The sequence below is a fragment of the Podarcis tiliguerta genome, assembly GCF_965153285.1.
Source record: "Podarcis tiliguerta genome assembly, chromosome: 11".
In the NCBI taxonomy this organism is placed as follows: domain Eukaryota; kingdom Metazoa; phylum Chordata; class Lepidosauria; order Squamata; family Lacertidae; genus Podarcis; species Podarcis tiliguerta.
In genome coordinates, this window is record NC_139544.1 from 61,938,321 (window position 1) to 61,957,869 (window position 19,549).

Below are 19,549 nucleotides of genomic sequence, written 5' to 3' on the forward strand. Positions count from 1 at the left end.
GAGGGAGGAGGGCTCTTGGGTTTGAATCCTGATTTGTGGGCTACCGGTTGGGGACTCTGGCTGGCCCCTGTGAGAGCGAATCTTATCTTCATATGCTATCTGGGGTGCTCCTCTGCATTACTTCAGGGCAGATTTGAGGGTAAACCATACACAACACGGGTCTGTCCTTGTGGCTCGTTGAAAGTTGAAACTGCTTCACATGTACTATTACGTTGTCGTCTTTATGAGGACATACGTTTGACTTTTATTACACCTGTTTTGCAAAAGTTTAGGAAAGAATCGGAATACCATAGTCTAAAACTACTGCTAGAGGACAAGAAGCCCAAGACTACATTAAATGTAGCTAAATTCTGTGCGTCTGCAATCAATTGCAGGAAGCAAGTGGTATCCCATAATGCCCAATCCCCTAAATGTTAATTACAGGGGGCACGTTAACAATTAATTTTAATTTTTATATTTAAATCCTTGTCATTGTCATATTGTCCCTTGTATTTCTGATATTTTTTATGATTTGTGATATTGTGTGTGTTGAAGCTGGTCTGTGACCGTATTAATAAATTCATTTCATTTCATTTCATTTCATTTCATATCTGGGGTGCTACCCTCCTTTTGAAGCACTCTCACCAGAGGGGTTTTCCTGAAATGTTTTTGTTCCAGTTTTAATATGTGCCTGAACTTTTATTTTTATAAAGAACCAGGGATCATGATGGCTTTCCCCCTGCAATAGCCTGTTTTTTGCTTTGCTTTGAAACGTTCCTTTCCTTTCCCCCATGTTTTGTTGCATGCTTTGCACAACAGGTCAGAGTCAAGGATGCGAGTTCATCCATCTTTGAAATGAGACCAAATAACTGTGTGTCTGTTTCTAAGGAACGCGATTTGGAGGAAAAACTTACCTGATTGCTTGTCTTGACTTTGGTGGGACTTCAGGATTGGGCCACCAATCTCCCCCGTGGGACTTAGAGGGCGCCCACCAAGACCCATTTCAGGCAGCCCCCCGCCCAAGGCACTATCTTCTCCCCCCACCCCTGGCTTCCAAATGGTTGCGAGGAGAAACCCTCCGGCAGGTGACAGAAGATGCTGACATGTTTTTGGAGTCGGCTCAATTGCCTTTTCCTCCAGGCTGCTCCAAACCGCGTTGGTTTAGCAATCGGAAAATAATGTCCGAAAGAGCTGTACCGTCACGTCTGCCCTGGGAGTGACTTTGACCTGGCTGTCCCAGACAGTGCGGAGGGAACATTGCATTTATACAGAAATGTGCGCAGGCAAGGACAAGCAAATTCCACCATCGCCGCCTGCAAAAAAAATATTCATGTAGGAAAATGGCAGGTTTTGAGGGCTCAGAAAAATCCCCCCCCCCCTTTGCTCCCTCTGAGAGATCAACCTTTGCCAAGGCTGCAGTACTTGGGACACCTTGAGCCAATCCAGCTGTGCCTGGCAACACCCCTGATGGGTGTCTTGTTCCCCCCCCCCACCAGTAAAACCAGCAGGCCTTCTTAGTTCCTGGTGGTGCCTTGTGCAGGACTTCTGGGCTGTGTTTTGGGTTTAGTCAGCCCTGGGTTGTAGAGACCATGCCGTCTATAGTTTTGTGTCCAGCATGGGTGGAGAGAAGGCGTGTCCCCAGAAAGTGGCTCATTGGGGCTCATGGTGGCTGATAACTCAAGCTAGTGAGCCAGCTTGGAGGAAGTGTGGTGTAGTGGTTAGGGCAGGCATGTCCAAAATGGGGGGGGGGGGGGAGGAAGCTCCACAACTTTGTCTCAACGACTTCAATCCTAAAAAAGGCTCCACAAATATCCTAAAAAAATGTTTGGTTGGCCCTCACACATGTTCACTTCATCAAATTTGGCCCTCTTTGAAAAAAGTTTTGTTAGGGTGTCTGGCTGAGAGGCAGTGACTGGCTTCTTAGAATATACCCCTGAGAGGGGATTTGAACCCTGGTCTCTCCCAAGTCCTAGTCTTTGTTCAATTCCCACAACTGCCCTGGGCAGTAGGTTAGGCTGAGAGACAATGACTGGCCCAAGGCCATCCATTGAGCTTCATGACCATGCTGAGATTCGAACTCTGGCCTCCCAGGTCCTGGGCCAACGCTCTAACCATTGCACCACGCTGCTTCTTGCCACGCTTCCACCCCTCCGAACCATTCCTTCTCTTCCTCTCTCTCTCTCCCATACGCACGGAGCCTGCGCTTGCCTTTCCCTCAGTCTCCCCCTCCGCCGGCTTGGGCTCAGAGAAGCCACAGGAGACCCGCGCAAGTACACACATGACGGCATTCACGCCTCGCACGTTGTTGCACGTGCTGATCTAATGCGCTGAGCCTCTCCCCGGGCCCAGAGGAGCTGTCGAGAGGGAGCGCTGGGCGCCGAGCGCTGCCAAAAATCCTCTGGAATCCTCTCCCTTGCGTGGTCTCCTCGCAGGTCAGCGTCAAAGTTCAGGCCGGCAGGTGCTGGGACGACGACGCTCCCACCCTCCTCTCCATTCCCAGACCAGAGGTCACTTCCCTCCTGTCACATTTGGTTTCCATGCAGCCTTAGACTTAGGAATGGCGATGTGGGAGAAGGGAGGGGAGGCAAGCAACTGCCCTCAGCCCCGGGCTGGATGCTTTCCTCGGCTGCGGCTGGATGCTTCCCCTCTCAAAAACCGGGTGTCAATCAGAACCAGAGAACAGCCTGCTCCATCAGGCCAGTGGCACATCAAGTCCAGCCTCCTCTTCTCACAGGAGCCACGATGGGAAACCAAGGAGCAGGATCTGAGCGCAAGAACCCTCTCTCCGCCAGTGGTTTGCAGCAACTGGGTGTCAGGAGTGCGTGCAGGAGCCAGGCCCTGTGACCAGTAGGTCTTTGCAGGACTGGGGCCTTCCTAAGTTTGTTCTGGAGAGGCAAGGCACGGCCGCACAGGTGAGGTCGGTTGGTAACTCACAGCACCTGGTGGCAACAGCTGGGAAGGGATATAAGGTTAGCATTTCCCTTCGGTTCTCTGCCACAGCAACACGCTTCCTGCCTTGCTGCGTTTGGCTTCTGGCTTCCTGATCCATGGACCTTGGTTCCTTGACTTCTTGCTTCTCGACCCTCGGACCCCTGACTTTGTGACTCCCTGCTTCCTCACCCTCGGCCCCTTGACTTCATGACTCCTTGCTTCTCGACCCTCAGACCCTTGACTTCGTGACTCCTTGCTTCCCGACCCTCGGACCCTTGACTTCGTGACTCCTTGCTTCTCGACCCTCGGACCCTTGACTTCGTGACTCCTGGCTTCTCGACCCTCGGACCCTTGACTTCGTGACTCCTTGCTTCTCGACCCTCGGACCCTTGACTTCGTGACTCCTTGCTTCTCAACCCTTGGACCCCTGACTTCTTGTCTCCTTGCTCCTCGACCCTCGGACCCTTGACTTCGTGACTCCTTGCTTCTCAACCCTTGGACCCCTGACTTCTTGTCTCCTTGCTCCTCGACCCTCGGACCCCTGACTTCGTGACTCCTTGCTTCTCAACCCTCGGACCCTTGACTTCGTGACTCCCTGCTTCCTGACCCTCGGCCCCTTGACTTCTTGTCTCCTTGCTTCTCAACCCTCGGCCCCTTGACTTTGTGACTCCTTGCTCCTTGCTCCTCAACCCTCAGACCCTTGACTTTGTGACTCCTTGCTTCTCGACCCTCGGACCCTTGACTTCTTGTCTCCTTGCTCCTCGACCCTCGGACCCTTGACTTCGTGACTCCTGGCTTCCTGACCCTCGGACCCCTGGCTTCTGGACTCTCGTTCCTGCTCCCACCCCACCATCTTGCCCCCGGCCCTGACATCCTCAGCCGGGACTTCATTCGCCCACAGACCCGTGACACTGGGATTTGGAAGACGGAGGAGGAAGTTTAGAGGGATCTTGAGGGCTCCTAGCCAGGATGGCTCTACTCTGCCTCCACAATCAGAGGCAGCGAAGCTTTTGAATCCCAGTCTCCGGAAACCACAGGAGGGGAGAGTTGCACTTGTGCTCCTTGGTTTCCCACGTTTGGCCGCCGTGAGAACAGGAGGCTGGACCAGAGGGGCCATTGGCCTGATCCAACAGCTGTTTCTTATGCTTATGTGCAGTAGAACTTCTGTACATGCAATGAAGCTGCACGTTGGAGGAATTGGAACAGAGAAAAGGAGATACTTCTTTATGCAGTGCATAGTTCAGCTGTGGAACTCACTGCTACAGGATCGCTTCTCCTGGGATGCCCCGCGGAGGACCTTAAGGTCCACAAATGACAACATTTTGCAAGGTGGTTAGATTGGTCTCAACTAGGACCAGGGCCTTTTCAGTACTGGCCCCATCTTGGTGGAACACTCTGTCCCAAGAGACCAGGGCCCTGCGGGACTTGACATCTTTCCGCAGGGCCTGCAAGACAGAGCTGTTCTGCCTGGCCTTTGGTTTGGACTTAGTCTGACCCTTATGTTTCCCTCCCCTTACGGTTTTGATCTATGGGCAACTTTTAAAATGAGGCTGCATTTTAAATTGCATTTTATCCTGTATTTTAAATTGGTCCCTCCCCCATTATGTTTTTACTGTGATTTTATTGGTGTTAGCTGCCCTGAGCCCGGCTCTGGGCAGGGTATAAATAAAATTATTTATTATTATTATTGCTGCAGGAAACAGTGGTGACCACCAACCTTGGTGTTTTTAAGAAAGAATCACACAAACTGTTTGAGAGAGGGCTATCAGTGGCTCCTAGTTAAGAGGCAGAAATTTGCCCAAATGCCATTTGCTGGAAAATGCAGGCAGGGAGAGGGATCTTGTTCTCGGATCCTGGACATCAAGTTGTCCACTGAGAACAAGGTACAGGACTAGATGGGCTCCTGGCCGGATCCAGAATGTCCTCATGTCCCCAGCCCCTGTTTGCACTCTGTTGAGCAATCACTTGGACGCTCTGCTTGTTGTTGTTCAGAGCTGAGCTTTGGCAAGGGCAGCCGTGCCGCTGTCCCGGGGAGCATGCTTTGGCCTACGGGTCCCAAGGGCAACCTTGGACGATGCACGTCATCCCGGGAAAGGCCAGAGCGTGCGCGTTTGTGTGTGCTGGGGGTCCTTTTGGGTTGTGCAAGGGGAAGGTTTCCCAAAGCAGGAACATGCTCCTCTCTGAGTCCGGTTCCCTGTTCCATCTCCTTGCCTGGTCTTCTGAGCTCAGTTTGCCTTCTCGCTGGGCACTGTGAAAAGTGGACCCTGGTTAATGCCTGGGTCTAGCTAAGTTGTATCAGTTGGAAGAGGAGCAGATTCCCTGCAGGGTTTGCATAGCTAGGCTTGTGGTGTGCTGAAGGCCCCAGCTGCCACACCAGACTCTGCTTCCTGACAATTTCGGGTACCCTAGAAAGACCTCGGTGGAACACTGGACGTAGACCACCCATCGTCTTGGCAAGTCAACCTCTGGTCTGTATCTCCGTCGCAGCGGCTCTCCCTCTCGCCATCACAGAGGCAAGCTTGGTCCTGCCACCCTCGCAGGCTGGCTGGGTGGGGACACAGGAGAGGGCCTTCTTGGTGGTGGCTGCTCCCAGGCAACTTTGGAAATCCCTGCCTAGGGAAGCCAAACCGGCTCCCTCCTTGTTGTCCAACTTTAATGTTCCAACGGGCTTTTGAGAACTAACTGCTGTGATGATTTCTTTGGGTGAATTCTTCTTCCTTGGAGGTTTTAAAGCAGAGGTTGAATGGGAATCTGTCAGCTGAGATTCCTACATTGCAGGTGGCTGGACTAGATGACCCCTGGGAATCCCTTTCAGCTCTTAAGATTCTATGAATTTTGTTTTTTTCCTCTCTCTCTCTCTCTCTCTCTCTCTCTCTCTCTCTCATATTCCATTCATGTTTACTTATCGCTCCTTTCCCCTATGTTTTAAGCTGTTTCTGTTTTATCTGTAAGTTTCTTTGAGTCCCTGACGGAGAATAGTGCAGGATATAAATAAATATAATAAGAACAATGCTCCCAGTATAACTCGGAGGTAGAGGGCACATCAGGTGGATCTGAGGGAAGCCAGGGAGAAAATCAGAAACAATTTTGGGGGAATATCTGCTCCCATCTGATTTGAACTCGGGTCTCTCTCTCTGTTTTAAGCCACCATATTCGGTGAGCTCTTTTTTATATATATATTTGCATGATTTCCGAGAACTTTATGAGCAAAACCAAGGAAGGATTCTACTTCTGTTTGAATGTTTATAAGAGAAATTCGCATCCTAGCACATAACCCAAAAGGATGAAAAGAAATTGTTTAAATCCACACTCCGTATTCCGATTAGGGAGACCTGCTCCACCTCGAAGATGCAACCTCTCCATTTTGAATCGCATTTCTGTGTCTTCCTTCTCTTCTTGCCCTTTTTCCCTTTTCACGATTGCCAGCCATTTTGGATGTCTTCCCCCCCCCCCCATTCTTTCCTGGGTCTCCTCCTTTCTTCACCATTGCTTTCCCAAGAAGAGACCTTTCTCCAGTATAATTGGTTTAATTCACACTGAAATGAAAACGCCTGTGTGTTAATGGTGGTTTAAAAATGTGTGTTGCTAACATTGGGCTTTGTCCACAGTAGTTTTCTAAGTGGACTTTGAGTTCTTGCTGAGTTGATAATTACCTCCTGCTAGCTAATACATGAGTGTGTAACCTTAGATCAGGTGATGGAGGTACTGAATTGCAAATTGCTATTGGTTCCTTGTTCTCTCTCCAATTCTGTGGAGTGAGGATGTAAATGAAGCTCTCCAGGTAAACAGGGCTGTGGGGAGAGAGGGACATGTGCTTCTGGGTCTGTTTGAATTATTTCAGATTTCCTAAGATGCAGAGCCTATTCTGGACATCACAAGATATTCTATGGGTTAGGGTTAGGGTTCTTTGATGTGCATTTGATGGTTTCATTCTGTTGTGAAGAATGTTCTGCAGGTAAAACATTGAATAGTATTTCTATGGGCCTAGACAATATTTTCTTCCAAAATATTGTCTAGGCCCATAAGAGTCAGCTCTTATGCTTCCAGGCACTTTAGACTGTGCAATATTAATACCTGCCATATCCTGTAGCAGGCTTCCTCAACCTCGCCCCCCTAGATGTTTTTGGCCTACAATTCCCATGATCCCTAGCTAGCAGGACTAGTTGTCAGGGATGCTCACCCTGTCGCAGGGATTCGAACCGCCGACCTTCAGATCGGCAAGCCCTAGGCTCTGTGTTTTACTGCATCTACACAGTGGGACAGAATTGTGCGGTTTGTGGTTCTTGCACGTTCTAACAGCCGACTCCAGGCAAAAGCTTGGTTTGTGGCTAAGCGAAGGTTTGGATTTCTCCTTCCCAAGCCCCACAGAAAAGAGACTTTCGGCCACTTTCTCCCACGAATGGAGCACTTTTTCACTTGCAGAGGGGTCTGCATGGATCTGGGCTGAGTGGCTTCCACCTGGGCTCCTTCCTCCCTTGGGAGTAATTTTGATCGCCATAAAAATGGGAGACATGAATGTACTGTGGTATTAATTGCCCCTAATTTCGTTCTTTTTTTAATACCGGGATAGGATTGTCTAATAGGCCTTGGCGAAGCCATTTGTTATGTTAATGGGAATCGTTTGGGGAGAGATCTGCTGAATTCAGCACTTTGAAAGGACGGCTTTGCCCGTGTCCAGAATTGCTCTGTGCGGGCTGATTAATTGGCTGCAGGATCCCCACAAACGGGAGATGGACCTCCGTCCTAGAAGGGTGCAGATTAGACGTGTTGAGGGCTTGATTCAGAAGAACACTTATTGTCTTACTGTATTCTGGAGGGGCAAAACGTAAAGTTCTTTTGGCAAGCTGTTCGTTGGCATGAAAAGAGCCAGGCATGAACTGAAACATATGTAGATTGCTTTATTTGGCTGCTTGCGAATATCCTGCCCCTCGATCTCATGTCTGGACGGAGGCAGGCAAAATCCACCTGGCTGCAGTCGCCTTTAAGACTGAAATGTAGGACTCTTCCTTGTACCCATACAGATGAGCCTAGGACCCTCATACCTACGGGACCGCCTCTCCTGGTATGCCCCACAGAGGACCTTAAGGTCCACAAATAACACTTTGGAGGTCCCGAGCCTCAAGGAGATTAGATTGGTCTCAACTAGGGACAGGGCCTTTTCAGCACTGGCCCTGACGTGATGGAACACTGTCACAAGAAACCAGGGCCCTTCGGTACTGGACATCTTTCCGCAGGGCCTGCAAGACAGAGCTGTTCCATCTGGCCTTTGGTTTGGACTCAGTCTGACCCTTATGTTTCCCTCCCCTTATGGTCTTGATTTATCGGCTACTTTAAAATGAGGCTGCATTTTAAATTGCATTTTAACCTGTATTTTAAATTGGTCCCCCCCTCTCCCCCCCCCCATGATGTTTTTACTGTGATTTTTTTATTGGTGTTAGCTGCCCTGAGCCCGGCTCTGGCTGGGGAGGGTGGGGTATAAATAAAATTTATTACTATTATTATTATTATTATTATTATCATCATCATCATCATCATCATCATTATCTACACTTGACTGACAGAGGCTCGGATGTTTTATGCAGGCAACATTGCCAGCCCTACCTGGGGATGTTTGGGGTTGTATCTGGGACAGTCTGGGTGCAAAGCGGACACTCTGCAGCTCAGCTGTGCCCTTTGGTCCCCCAAGCTCAACATGGGCTCTTGAACCCAAGACCCAAGAAATGCAAGGCAGATGCTCAACCCCTGAGCTCTCAGGCAGGGCATCCAGCGAGAGAGTGTGGTTAGGATTCATGGCTAAGGGGGTGGGCTACAAGACCCCCTGTTCAGCAGCTGAACTCATCCAGTGACCTAGGGCAAGCTTTGCCCAGCCTTGCCCTTCCCACCTCTCTTAATATGGGCCGGGTTCGAGTCTCGCATTGGGCAAAACGGTTCTTGCATTGCAGGGGCTTGGACAAGGCCATAGGGGAGACCATTGAACCAGGTTTTGGTACTTTTGGCAGTGTGGGCAGGCGACAAAGTCCTACTGGAAAATGAAATCAGCATCCCCATAAAGCTCGTCTGCGGAAGGAAGCATGAAGTGCTCCAAAATGGCTCCCCAGATCAACACAGACTGTGGAAACTTCACACTGGACTTCAAGCACCTGGCATTGTGTGCCTCCCCATTCTTCCTCCAAACTCTGGGTCCTTGGTTTCCAAATGAGATGCAAAAGCTGCTCTCATCAGAAAAGAGATTTGGGGAGCCATGGCATCAGCTGGTGTTGGTCCACTCTGCTTCATGAAGTCCAGGGTCAACGCTGCTGTCTACCAGGAGATTTTGGAGCACTTCATGCTTCCTTCCACAGACGAGCTTTATGGGGATGCTGACTTCATTTTCCAGTAGGACTTTGTCACCTGCCCAAGCTGCCAAAAGTACCAAATATCTCGCTTTGCATGTCAGGAGTCTATCTCATATATTAGTTTCACCTTTTAAGTTGAATTACTGAAATAAATGAACTTTTCCACAATATTCTAATTTTCCGAGTTTCACCTGTATGTGCTTTTATTTAAAATGCATCTCTGGGTTATTTGTGGAGCATAGGAATTCGTTCATGGTCTGAGGGACGGTGGACCGGCCAAGGGCTGAAAAAGGTTGCTGATCCCTGGACATGATGATCCCTTCCAACTATGATTCTGAGAATATTTGCCCACCTTGCAGGGTTGTTGTGGAGATTGCGGCCAGGTTGTGAGCGTGCAGGCAGAGAGTGATGCCTTTTGCTTGTTTGCAGAAACTAAATCAAGTGGTTGAAATTTTATCGTGTCTGCTTTGAACACCCTGTAGGTGCAATATTATTGCAGATACTTGTTGGCTTCTGATGAGGTGTCTGAACCTGGGTGTCAAATCCGAACCCAGCACTCTAGTCAAATAAACTGAATCAGAGACATGGGAGACAGACAGACAGACAGTCTCTCTCTCTCTGTGTGTGTGTGTGCGCGCGCGCACGTGCGCGTGCCTGCAGTCACACACAAACATTTATTCCCTTGCCTGGTTGCAACCTCAGGCTATTAGCCTTCAAGAGGCTCTCTATTGTCCTGAGATGGACAATGGCAAAAATGCCTCACTTCACACTGTGCCTTGTGAGAAACATATTTTTCCTTTAAAAATAAAATAAATCAGTTTTAGTTGCTGATCCACAGCAGCCTCCGACTTTGCTGCAGACATGCTGTGTTATTTACTGTCACTTTGAAAGGGCCTGTCAATTAAATACTGTGTCACTCTTCTTCTTAAAAAGATGTGTCTCTCTAGGCCGCTTGGAAGGGAGCCTGAGAATACAGCCGTGCTCCTGGAAGGATCCACTTCTGGAAGGAAAGGTTTTGGTCCTGGGTTCCCCCTTTCGTGATTCACGTTTTTTACGAAAGAGCTTGTCGATCCCAAGAAAGCCGAAAGAGCAAGATAATATTTGCATCCGTATGTTTGAGTATTAAATTACTTTCGCATTTGGCTTTTTCTATTTAAATTCATTTATCAGCCACCCTCGTAAACATTTGTTTTAAATGTACACACACTTTGTAATAAGAATTGCCTCTCAGATTTATCTTCAATGGGACTCCCTGAGCTAACTCTGAAAAGAAATCCATTTGTAGGCAGATTACAAAAGCATATGATTTTTATTTTTTTAAAAAAAGAAAAGCTGTCAAATGTTTTGCATCTCATTCTCCTTAATCTGCCGTTCAGCTGACTCTTAAATATTTCTAGCAGACTGGAGAATTGGAGATGGACTCTTTTCCTTCCTCAAACTTTCTCTGCATTGTGTTTATCTTGGGAGCTTCCTCTCCAAAACCTCTCAAAGAAAGTAAATTATACATGTGCTTGCGTTTACACATATAAAGATATATATTACACACACGCATAAAATGTCAGCCCTTCTCTAATACGGCTTTAACTAACATAATTGTTTGCCAAATCCCTGCACTTAACAAGTCCTGCAGAAATAGCGTTGTGAAATAATAAACGTTAAGCTCTTGGAGTGCGGCTTGGCTCCTTCTTGGCAATGCCTGTAGTCTCTGGTTATGGTGTGCAGGAGGGCGATATCAATATATCGCCCCAAACTGGTCTGAAGTCCATATCATGATAGCAGTTTCATAATTTTTTGACCCGGCAATGTACCATGAATCATCCTGCTTGTGTGTTTGCTATACAGTGGGTGCTCCGGTTGTGAATGTGATCCTTGCGGGATGCACATTTGCAACCCGCGTCTGCGCACGAGTTGTGATTCAGTGCTTCTGTGCATGTGCAAAGCGTGATTTAGCGCTTCTGCGCATGCGTGACTGCTGAAACCCAGAAGTAACCCGTTCCAGTACTTCCGGGTTGCGGCGGTCCACAACCTGAAAAGCGCAGCCTGAAGCGGCTGTAACCCAAGGGATGACTGTTCCCCCAATGTGGGGGAAACCGTGAAGCTTGCCAATGCTTTGACAGCTCCATCCTTATTTCAGACATTGGAGATATATATGTGTGTGTGTGTGTGTGTGTGTGTGTGTATATATATATATATATATATAATGTGTGTGTGTGTATATATGATAATGTTTAGCTGGTGATATATAATACAATATTGCCCAGCCCTATTGTGCAGGAGGATGCAGGTGGTGCTGTGGTCTAAACCACTGAGCCTCTTGGGCTTGCCGATCAGAAGGTCGGCGGTTCGAATCCCCGCAACAGGGTGAGCTCCCATTGCTCTGTCCCAGCTCCTGCCAACCTAGCAATTCGAAAGCACACCAGTATAAGTAGATAAATAGGTACCACTGCGGCGGGAAGGTAAATGGCGTTTCTGTGCGCTCTGGTTTAGTCCTGCTGGCCACATGACCCAGAAAGTTGTCTGTTGACAAAGGCCGTCTCCCTCAGCCTGAAAGTGAGATGAGCGCCACAACCCCATAGTCGCCTTTGACTGAACTTAACTGTCCAGGGGTCCTTTACCTTTACATTTACCTTTTTATTGTGCAGGGTTACTGCCAGAGCCCACCAAGGCTGGGCTTGCCAGTTGGGCACAGCATCAGAGCTGCCACACAGCTTGGCATCCTTGGTTTGCAGGGGCAGTAGGGGCAGAATAGGAGATTCAGGAGCTAGCAGAGGGGCTTCTTTTATCCAGTATCCCTGAAGGAGCGTCTCCACCCCATCACTCTGCCTGGATGCTGAGGTCCAGCGTCGAGGACCTTCTGGTGGTTCCCTCACTGCAAGAAGCAAAGTTACAGGGAACCGGGCAGAGGGCCTTCTCGGTGGTGGCACCCACCCTATGGAACGCCCTCCCATCTGATGCCAAGGAAATAAACAACTACCGTGGTACCTCGGGTTAAGAACTTAGTTTGTTCTGGAGGTCCGTTCTTAACCTGAAACTGTTCCTAACCTGAGGTACCACTTTAGCTAATGGGGCCTCCTGCTACCGCCGCTGCGCGATTTTTGTTCTCATCCTGAAGCAAAGTTCTTAACCCAAGGTACTATTTCTGGGTTAGCGGAGTCTGTAACCTGAAGCGTCTGTAATCTGTTTGTAAGTGTTTGTAACCTGAGGGAAGTTTTTAATGTTTGGAGTTTTATTCTGTTTTAAATGTTCTGTTGAAAGCTGCCCAGAGTGGTTGGGTGGGGTAGAAATAATAAATTATTATTATTATTATTATTATTATTATTATTTTATTTTGTGCTTGGCCTTCCTGAGCCATACAATGCAGAATTACAGGGAGAACCTTCCTCTCTCCAGAGCTCCGTTCTGCTATAAACTGAGCTCTCTTCTGGCTTTTGCATTCTTCGTGTTTGCAGGCAGCTCAGAGGGAGACGCAGGAGGTCTTCTGCTTTGCACCAACCATCTGTGGGGCGGGCAGAAAATCCCTCCCTGCAGGATAATTCCTGTAACCCACCTCTTGCAGGTTCCTGGAGTCTTTTGGGTAGTGCATTGCCCCGGGGCACCCAAGTCCTGCACCCTCTTGGATCAGTGGCGCATGTGGCAGAATAGGGGTGCTCAGGATCCTGCTTTCTGCCCTTTCCCCATTATGCTTCGAATCCTCCGGGAGCAATGGCCGTGCAGGCGCCGTTGGGACTTGGGGGGGCGGGGGGGGGCTCAGAGACATTAATTTCCCAGAGGGGTGTGCAGTAATGTGTTTTCGGTGGCTGCTTCCATTCCCTTTACCTTGAGAAAGAAAAATGACATCTTAGTAAAGTTCAATAATCTTAATTTTGATCCCAGGATTTATTTTGGGGCTGTTGTCTTTGTTAAGTTGATTTAAAGCGCCTGTTCCCCTTGTAATAGACTTAAGAAACAATAAAAGAGATGACTTAGTGTGCTTTGTCAATCGGCAGGGGCGTTCTTAGTTGGGCTTTTGTAATTTCAGAGGGATTTTGTAATAATGCAATTTGATTGGGGGGGGGAGTGCAAAATGCCATCGATTTTATCGTGTAATTTATGCACACGCATAGACTCGCACTTAAGCCAATCAATATCTGTTATTAACGAGGTCTGAGATAATTTTTATGTTTCTTTCTCCAAAAGGATTTTGCGGTTAGTTTCCATTGTGAGGTTATTGATGAGAGGGTAGAATTTATTTGGTAGATTCAATGTTTCACACACCGCAGAGAAAGACTTAGCAACCCGTGACAAAACACAACAACAGTGATTCTCTTATCATCGTCGGAAATGTACTGTCAATCCAAAATTAGGGATAGTTGGTGGCTTGTTCTTGGTTTTGCCTCAGCTTCTCGCCGCACCCTTCACAGTGTTCCCATCCCAGCAACACACAAGTTTTTCCCAACCCAGTTCCCAGAAAGTATCCCTTTTGATCACCCATTAATGGACTTCAAATTAATAAATGAAATTAGCATCGCCAAAGTGACCTTCCTGGGGCACAGGTTTGGGCAGTGTGCCTGGAGGTCCTGGGCTTCCCAGATAATATGACCCCCCCCCTTTTCTACCTCGCTGAAGGGACCGTGCAGCCTAGAGAACGATGAACTATCTGTGGGAACTTGGTAAAAAGGTAAAGGCAAAGTAAGGTTACCAGATTTTTTCAATGAATCCGGGCACATTTTTCAACTTCCTACTCAATAGATGGATTTTGTCAGGGGACTGATTTGTAAATCCAGGGACTGTCCCCAGGAAACGGGGACGTCTAGTAACATTTGCCAGCTCTTCAGAGAGGTTGTTACGCAGCCCTGGGAAAAGAAAGGGGGCTTCTGTCCACTTGTGGGTAATACAGTGGTACCTCAGGTAACAGACTCCTCTAACCCAGAAATAGTACCTCGGGTTAAGAACTTTGCTTCAGGATGAGAACAGAAGTCGTTCTCTGGCAGCAGCGGGAAGCCCCATTAGCTAAAGTGGTGCTTCAGATTAAGAACAGTTTCAGGTTAAGAACGGACCTCTGGAACGAATTAAGTACTTAACCCGAGGTACCACTGTATCTCAGAATGCCTTGGGCTGTGTCTTAAAGGTAAAAGGTAAAGGACCCCTGGACAGTCCAGTCAAAGGCGACTATGGGGTTGTGGTGCTTATCTCGCATTCAGACCGAGGGAGCCAGCGTTTGTCCACAGACAGTTTTCTGGGTCATGTGGCTGGCATGGCTAAACAGCTACTGGTGCACGGAGGACCGTGTCGAGTGCCAGAACGCATGGAAACACCATTTACCTTCCCGCCGGAGCGGTACCTATTTATCTACTTGCAGAGGCAACATAAAAAAGAGCTTGCAGGATCAGGCAATGGCCCAACTAAGCCAGTGGCCAAGCAGATACCTGTGGAAAACCCACGCACAAGAGCACTTTCTCCTCCTGCGGTTTCCAGTGACTGGTTTTCAGAAGCGTCCCTGCCTCCAGCCACAGAAACAGGGGATAGTGGCCCTGGCGCGTAGTCTTTGCTAGCCCTCTCCTCCTTCAGGAATTTGTCCAACTCTCTTTTAAAGGCATCCAAGTTGGTGGCCGTCACTGTCTCCAGCAGCTGTGAGTTGCATAGTTACGCGAAGAAGAGACCCACGGCTCAGTAGTGGAGTACAAAGAGTTCTGGGTTCGAATCCCTGCCGTCTCCCATTAAAGGTGTTTGGGGAGTGCACCTCTCCCCTTGCCACTTGGGATAGACATGCTGGTTCTCAATGGGCTGGTAGGTTGGCTTAGTGTAAGGGGCCTTCACCTCTTCACCACGGAAGCACAACGAATGGCTCACAGCATTTGCATGTGAAATAACGAGGCCTAACTAGATGAGTTTTACAATCCTGGAACAGGCAGGAGGGGAGTGCCAAATTTAGAATTGTCTTACGGAGCTTCAACAGCCACGGATTTTGTTTTTTTGTTTTTTAATCACAGCGCTTTAATAGTGTGAAACAGGACCCCTGGGACAGAGCGCAACCGTCTTTGCGCATGTAAAATACCAGCACGCCATCTGCCAAGGATAGGGAGCTGGGAGTGGTGCCGTTCATCCATAAAGCATGGGAGAAGTTCATAAAAAAGGATATTAGTACAGGAGGACTATACATAATCGGAATGTACCTTCTAAGCACCCTCTGACTGCTGTTGGACTACAAACGGCACTTGGGTGTGAGGTTGGAACTGAACCGCTGCTGGTGTCCATGTGTCAAAACTGAATCGCGAGTAGTTCCCATTCCTATAAATCCTTAAGGGATTGATGTCAGTTTGAATGTTCCGTTCTGAGTTCATCTCATTCATAGAATCCTAGAGTAGTTAGGGACCCTGAGTGCAGCCCTCTGCAATGCAGGAATCTCAGTTAGAGCATCCCTGATAGGTGTCCACCTGACCTCTGTTTAAAAACCTCCAAGGTGTGCTGGGCCCGGGGCTAACCCGTGAAACGCGGTCCAGGTACAGTCCAGAATCCAAGGGTCCCACAAGGAGTCAGTCCAACAGGGCCAAGGCAGGACATGAGGCAGGGCACCAGGCAAGGACAGGTACAGGATCTCAGGCAGAATCTAGCATACAGCAATGTTGCTTCCACAACCTGGGGCGGGGACCAACAAGCCTGTTAACTTTGTCGGGGTAACAGCCGGTCCTGATCCCCTGGCAACTCACCTCCCTGTTTCGCCCGAAGGCGAGCACTCCTCCTGCGAGTACTCAGGTCTCTCCTTCTCTCAGACCTGAGTCTCTGCAGCTTGGGAGACGTCGGTGGGTGACTAGACCCAGGGGCCACCTCAGCCTCCCCTGACCCAACCGGTAGTGGAGCAGCTGTACGTGATGGCCCAGCTGGAGGCAACGAGGTCATCCCTGCATCTGGAGCCAGGGCAGGCTCAGGCCCCTGACTCGGCCCAGCTGGTGCATGTTGCAGGGGAACCTGTGCAGACTGGGACTCTTCAGGATCAGGCCCCAGACGTGGTTCAGATGATGCCTGAGGCAAAGGATCCAGTGCGGAATGAGACTCCTCTGGTTCTGGGCCCAAGCCCGAGTCCCAGGCCATCACACCAGGGAGGAGAGTCCACCACAGCCCATGGGAGACCATTCCACTGCCGAACAGCTCTTCCTGTCACCAAGTTTTTCCTGATGTTTAGCTGGAATCTCCTTTCTTGGAACTTGAAGCCATTGGATCATTTCCTACCCTCCAGAGGGGGAGAAACAACCTTGTTACCTCTCCCATGTGACGGCCCTTTAGATATTTGAAGATGGCTCTCATGTTGTTGTTTAGTCATTTAGTTGTGTCCGCCTCTTCGTGACCTCCTGGACCAGAGCACGCCAGGCCCTCCTGTCTTCCACTGCCTCCCACAGTTTGGTCAAACTCATGCTGGTCTCTTCGAGAGCACTGTCCCACCATCTCGTCCTCCATCGTCCCCTTCTCCTTGTGCCCTCCATCTTTCCCAGCATCAGGGTCTTTTCCAGGGAGTCTTTGCTTCTCATGAGGTGGCCAAAGTCTTGGAGCCTCAGCTTCAGGATCTGTCCTTCCAGTGAGCACTCAGGGCTGATTTCCTTCAGAATGGATCGGTTTGATCTTCTTGCAGTCCATGGGACTCTCAAGAGTCTCCTCCAGCACCAGAATTCAAAAGCATCCATTCTTCGGCGATCAGCCTTCTTTATGGTCCAGCTCTCACTTCCATACATCACTACTGGGAAAACCATAGCTTTAACTTCAACCATTCCTCATCAGGCTTGGTTTCCAGTCCCTTGACAATCTTGGTCACCCTCCTCTGCGCACCTTCCAGCTTGTCAATCTCCTTCTTAATCTGGGGTGCCCCAGGACTGGACACAGGACTCCAGCTGGGGTCCATCATCTCTTCATCCAGTCATTATCGCAGTTCAGTGACACATTTGCAGTCAGGCAAAGGTGGGGCAGAGTGGGGCCTTTGAGGGGTGGGGCCTGGAGACAGGGGGCTTGGCTTTGGAAGGGGTGTGGCCTCTGAAAAATCCTGAGGGCCAGGCGGAGATGCTTGGAGGACCACATTGCAGTCAAATCTCACCTGAGCTATGGAAGGATTGGTTTTTCCAAGGACTCTTTTGTACCGGCCGTTGTGGGATGTAGGTGGTAGGCTGGGCTGGATGACCTCTGGGATCCCCCATTACTAAGATTTCCAGACATCTCTGTTCTCAGGCCCTTTCTGCTCCTCCACGTTTATCAGACGTCCCCCGCGCGCATGCGATGCTTCATGACCCAGCCGTTCTTCTCCCACCGCGTTGCGAATCCAAACTCCACCCGGACAAGCCAAATTCATGTAATTTATTGCGGACGGAGACTCTGGGATTGTTTGAGGGCAGAAAAATTACGGCCTCTCTCCGCCTGAGAACCGGCACTCTGCAAATGAGCGGTGCAGCGATAGCAGCCAAGTTCTGTGCAGCGAGAGGTTCCTTCGGCCAGGCCTGGTAAATGGCATGTTTAAGTTTGATTGCTGTTGGGGAGCTGCGATTCCCCCGAAAGGCATTCCTTATTTGCTTTACATTAGTGTTTCTTAACTGGCCCGATTCCTCCAGGAGGGGCAGAGGAAATCTCTTAACAGATAGGAAATGTGAATAAGATGAAAAGAGAAACTGGAGGAGAGCAAGGCAGAGGATTGGCCAAGATATGTACCTTGCAAGCCTGTCCAGAGAGGGGGTCATTTAAATCGCCCCCTGGGGAAGGAGGAAGAATGTTTTATAAGGGCCTGTGCTATTTTCTGACACCCTTCTCTTACACTAGTTGGCTTGGGCCAGTAGGATTTATCATTTCATTCGCTTGCAGCAGCCCCCTCCCCATTTTACGCAGAGAGGCAGTGCGGCGTAGTGGTTAGGGAAACACAGAGGAAAGCAAAAGCACAGGCTTGATGTGATGGAGAAGAAATAGCTTGGAAGGATGGCAAGAGGCAGGGCGGTGCAGTGGCTAGAGCGGCAGGCCAGGACCTGGGAGGCCAGGGTTCGAATTCTGGCTTGGTCATGAAGCTAAAGGGGTGACCTTGGGCCAGGTCGCTGCCTCTCAGCCTGCCCTACCTCACAGGGTTGTTGTGGGGGTTGAATAGGGAGGAGAACCATGTTCAGCGCCTTGATCTCCTTCAGGAAAGGTGGGATATAAATGTATTGACAAAGAAATAAGTAAAATTTACATGGCTTCGGGGCAGGTAATGTTGCCATTAACTTGCCCTTGGCATCACCCCTCGTCACCTGCCCTCACTGGACAGGGTGCTGAGTCTGGGGTGGCTTCACCAAAGGGCAATAATTTTATTTCTTTTCCATGGATGTGACAGTGGCATCATTACCTGTGGTCAGCCGGTACCCTCATCCTATTACGGTTTAATTGGGTTTTGCAGGTTCCTGAGCAGTTTAGAAGGAATTGTTGGAATTCCTGCTTTGCAAGCGGGGCTGGTCTAGATGACTCTCGGGGTTCCCTTCCAACTCTGATGGTTCTGTGATTCTGAAGGGTCCTGCAAGAGTTGCCGGTGGGGGCCATTCCTCCAAAGAGCCCCATCGAGCCTTGCGGCAGGCCTGTGCAAAGGAAGGTAGAAGGTGTCCTTCTGTTGCTTCAATTGTTGGAAAATGCAACAGGCGCACACCTGGCTCTGCACATAATCGATGTGAGGAGGTCCTCTCTGCAGAGGAGAGCGAACTCAGCAGGCCCGGCGCTTGCCGGAGGCTCACTGCTGTGCGGAGAAGTGTAAAATTACAGGATTTGCAAAGGGAAGCCGGCAGAATTGGCAGCAAAGAGCGACTCTCGCGGGCTTCTTCTCCCTGTCGCCCCCTGGGGTCTCTGCACACCCAGCGGTTCTCAAACTTCCTTCTCTGGGCCACACTTTCAGTATTTGCTCATGCCATCCCAATTATTTTATTCATCGGAAAACAATTAGAAGCAACTCCTAGCAGTGCTCGGTTTACAACGCAGAACACAACTGCTTTATAGTATGATCACGGGGCACCCACAAAGTAGAAAACATTGCAGCTACGTAAGAACATAAGAATTGCTCCCAAATTATAAGCCTCTTACGTATCATGGAATCATAAAATTGTAGAGTTGGAAGGGACCCCTGGGGTCATCTAGTCCAACCCCCTGCAATGCAGGAATCTCAACTCAAGCATCCATGGCAGATGGCCGTTGTACGTATTGGAGGTGTGAGCTTGCTTTTGCCGGTAATCTCATTTATATTAGGCCTAATTTGAGACAAACAAACTTCTCACCAACACAAAGAAGCCCGTTTCTTTTCTGATCTTTCTCATTTGTCAGAGTTGAACATCCCAGTTCAT

At 49.3% G+C, this 19,549-nt stretch overlaps 1 protein-coding gene across 2 annotated transcripts in view; it reads left to right on the plus strand.

Moving 5' to 3' along the window:
• CNTFR (ciliary neurotrophic factor receptor) overlaps nucleotides 1-19,549 on the plus strand; it is a 421,418-nt gene that overhangs the window by 154,621 nt on the left and 247,248 nt on the right. Inside the window, exon 1 of one of the 2 annotated variants that reach the window (XM_083403131.1) lies at nucleotides 5,076-5,378. The exons of the other annotated variant lie outside the window; for it this stretch is intronic. The gene's annotated coding sequence lies outside the window, so the exon portion shown is untranslated. Of the gene's footprint in view, nucleotides 1-5,075; nucleotides 5,379-19,549 lie in introns of those variants that run through there. 2 annotated transcript variants of the gene reach the window in all.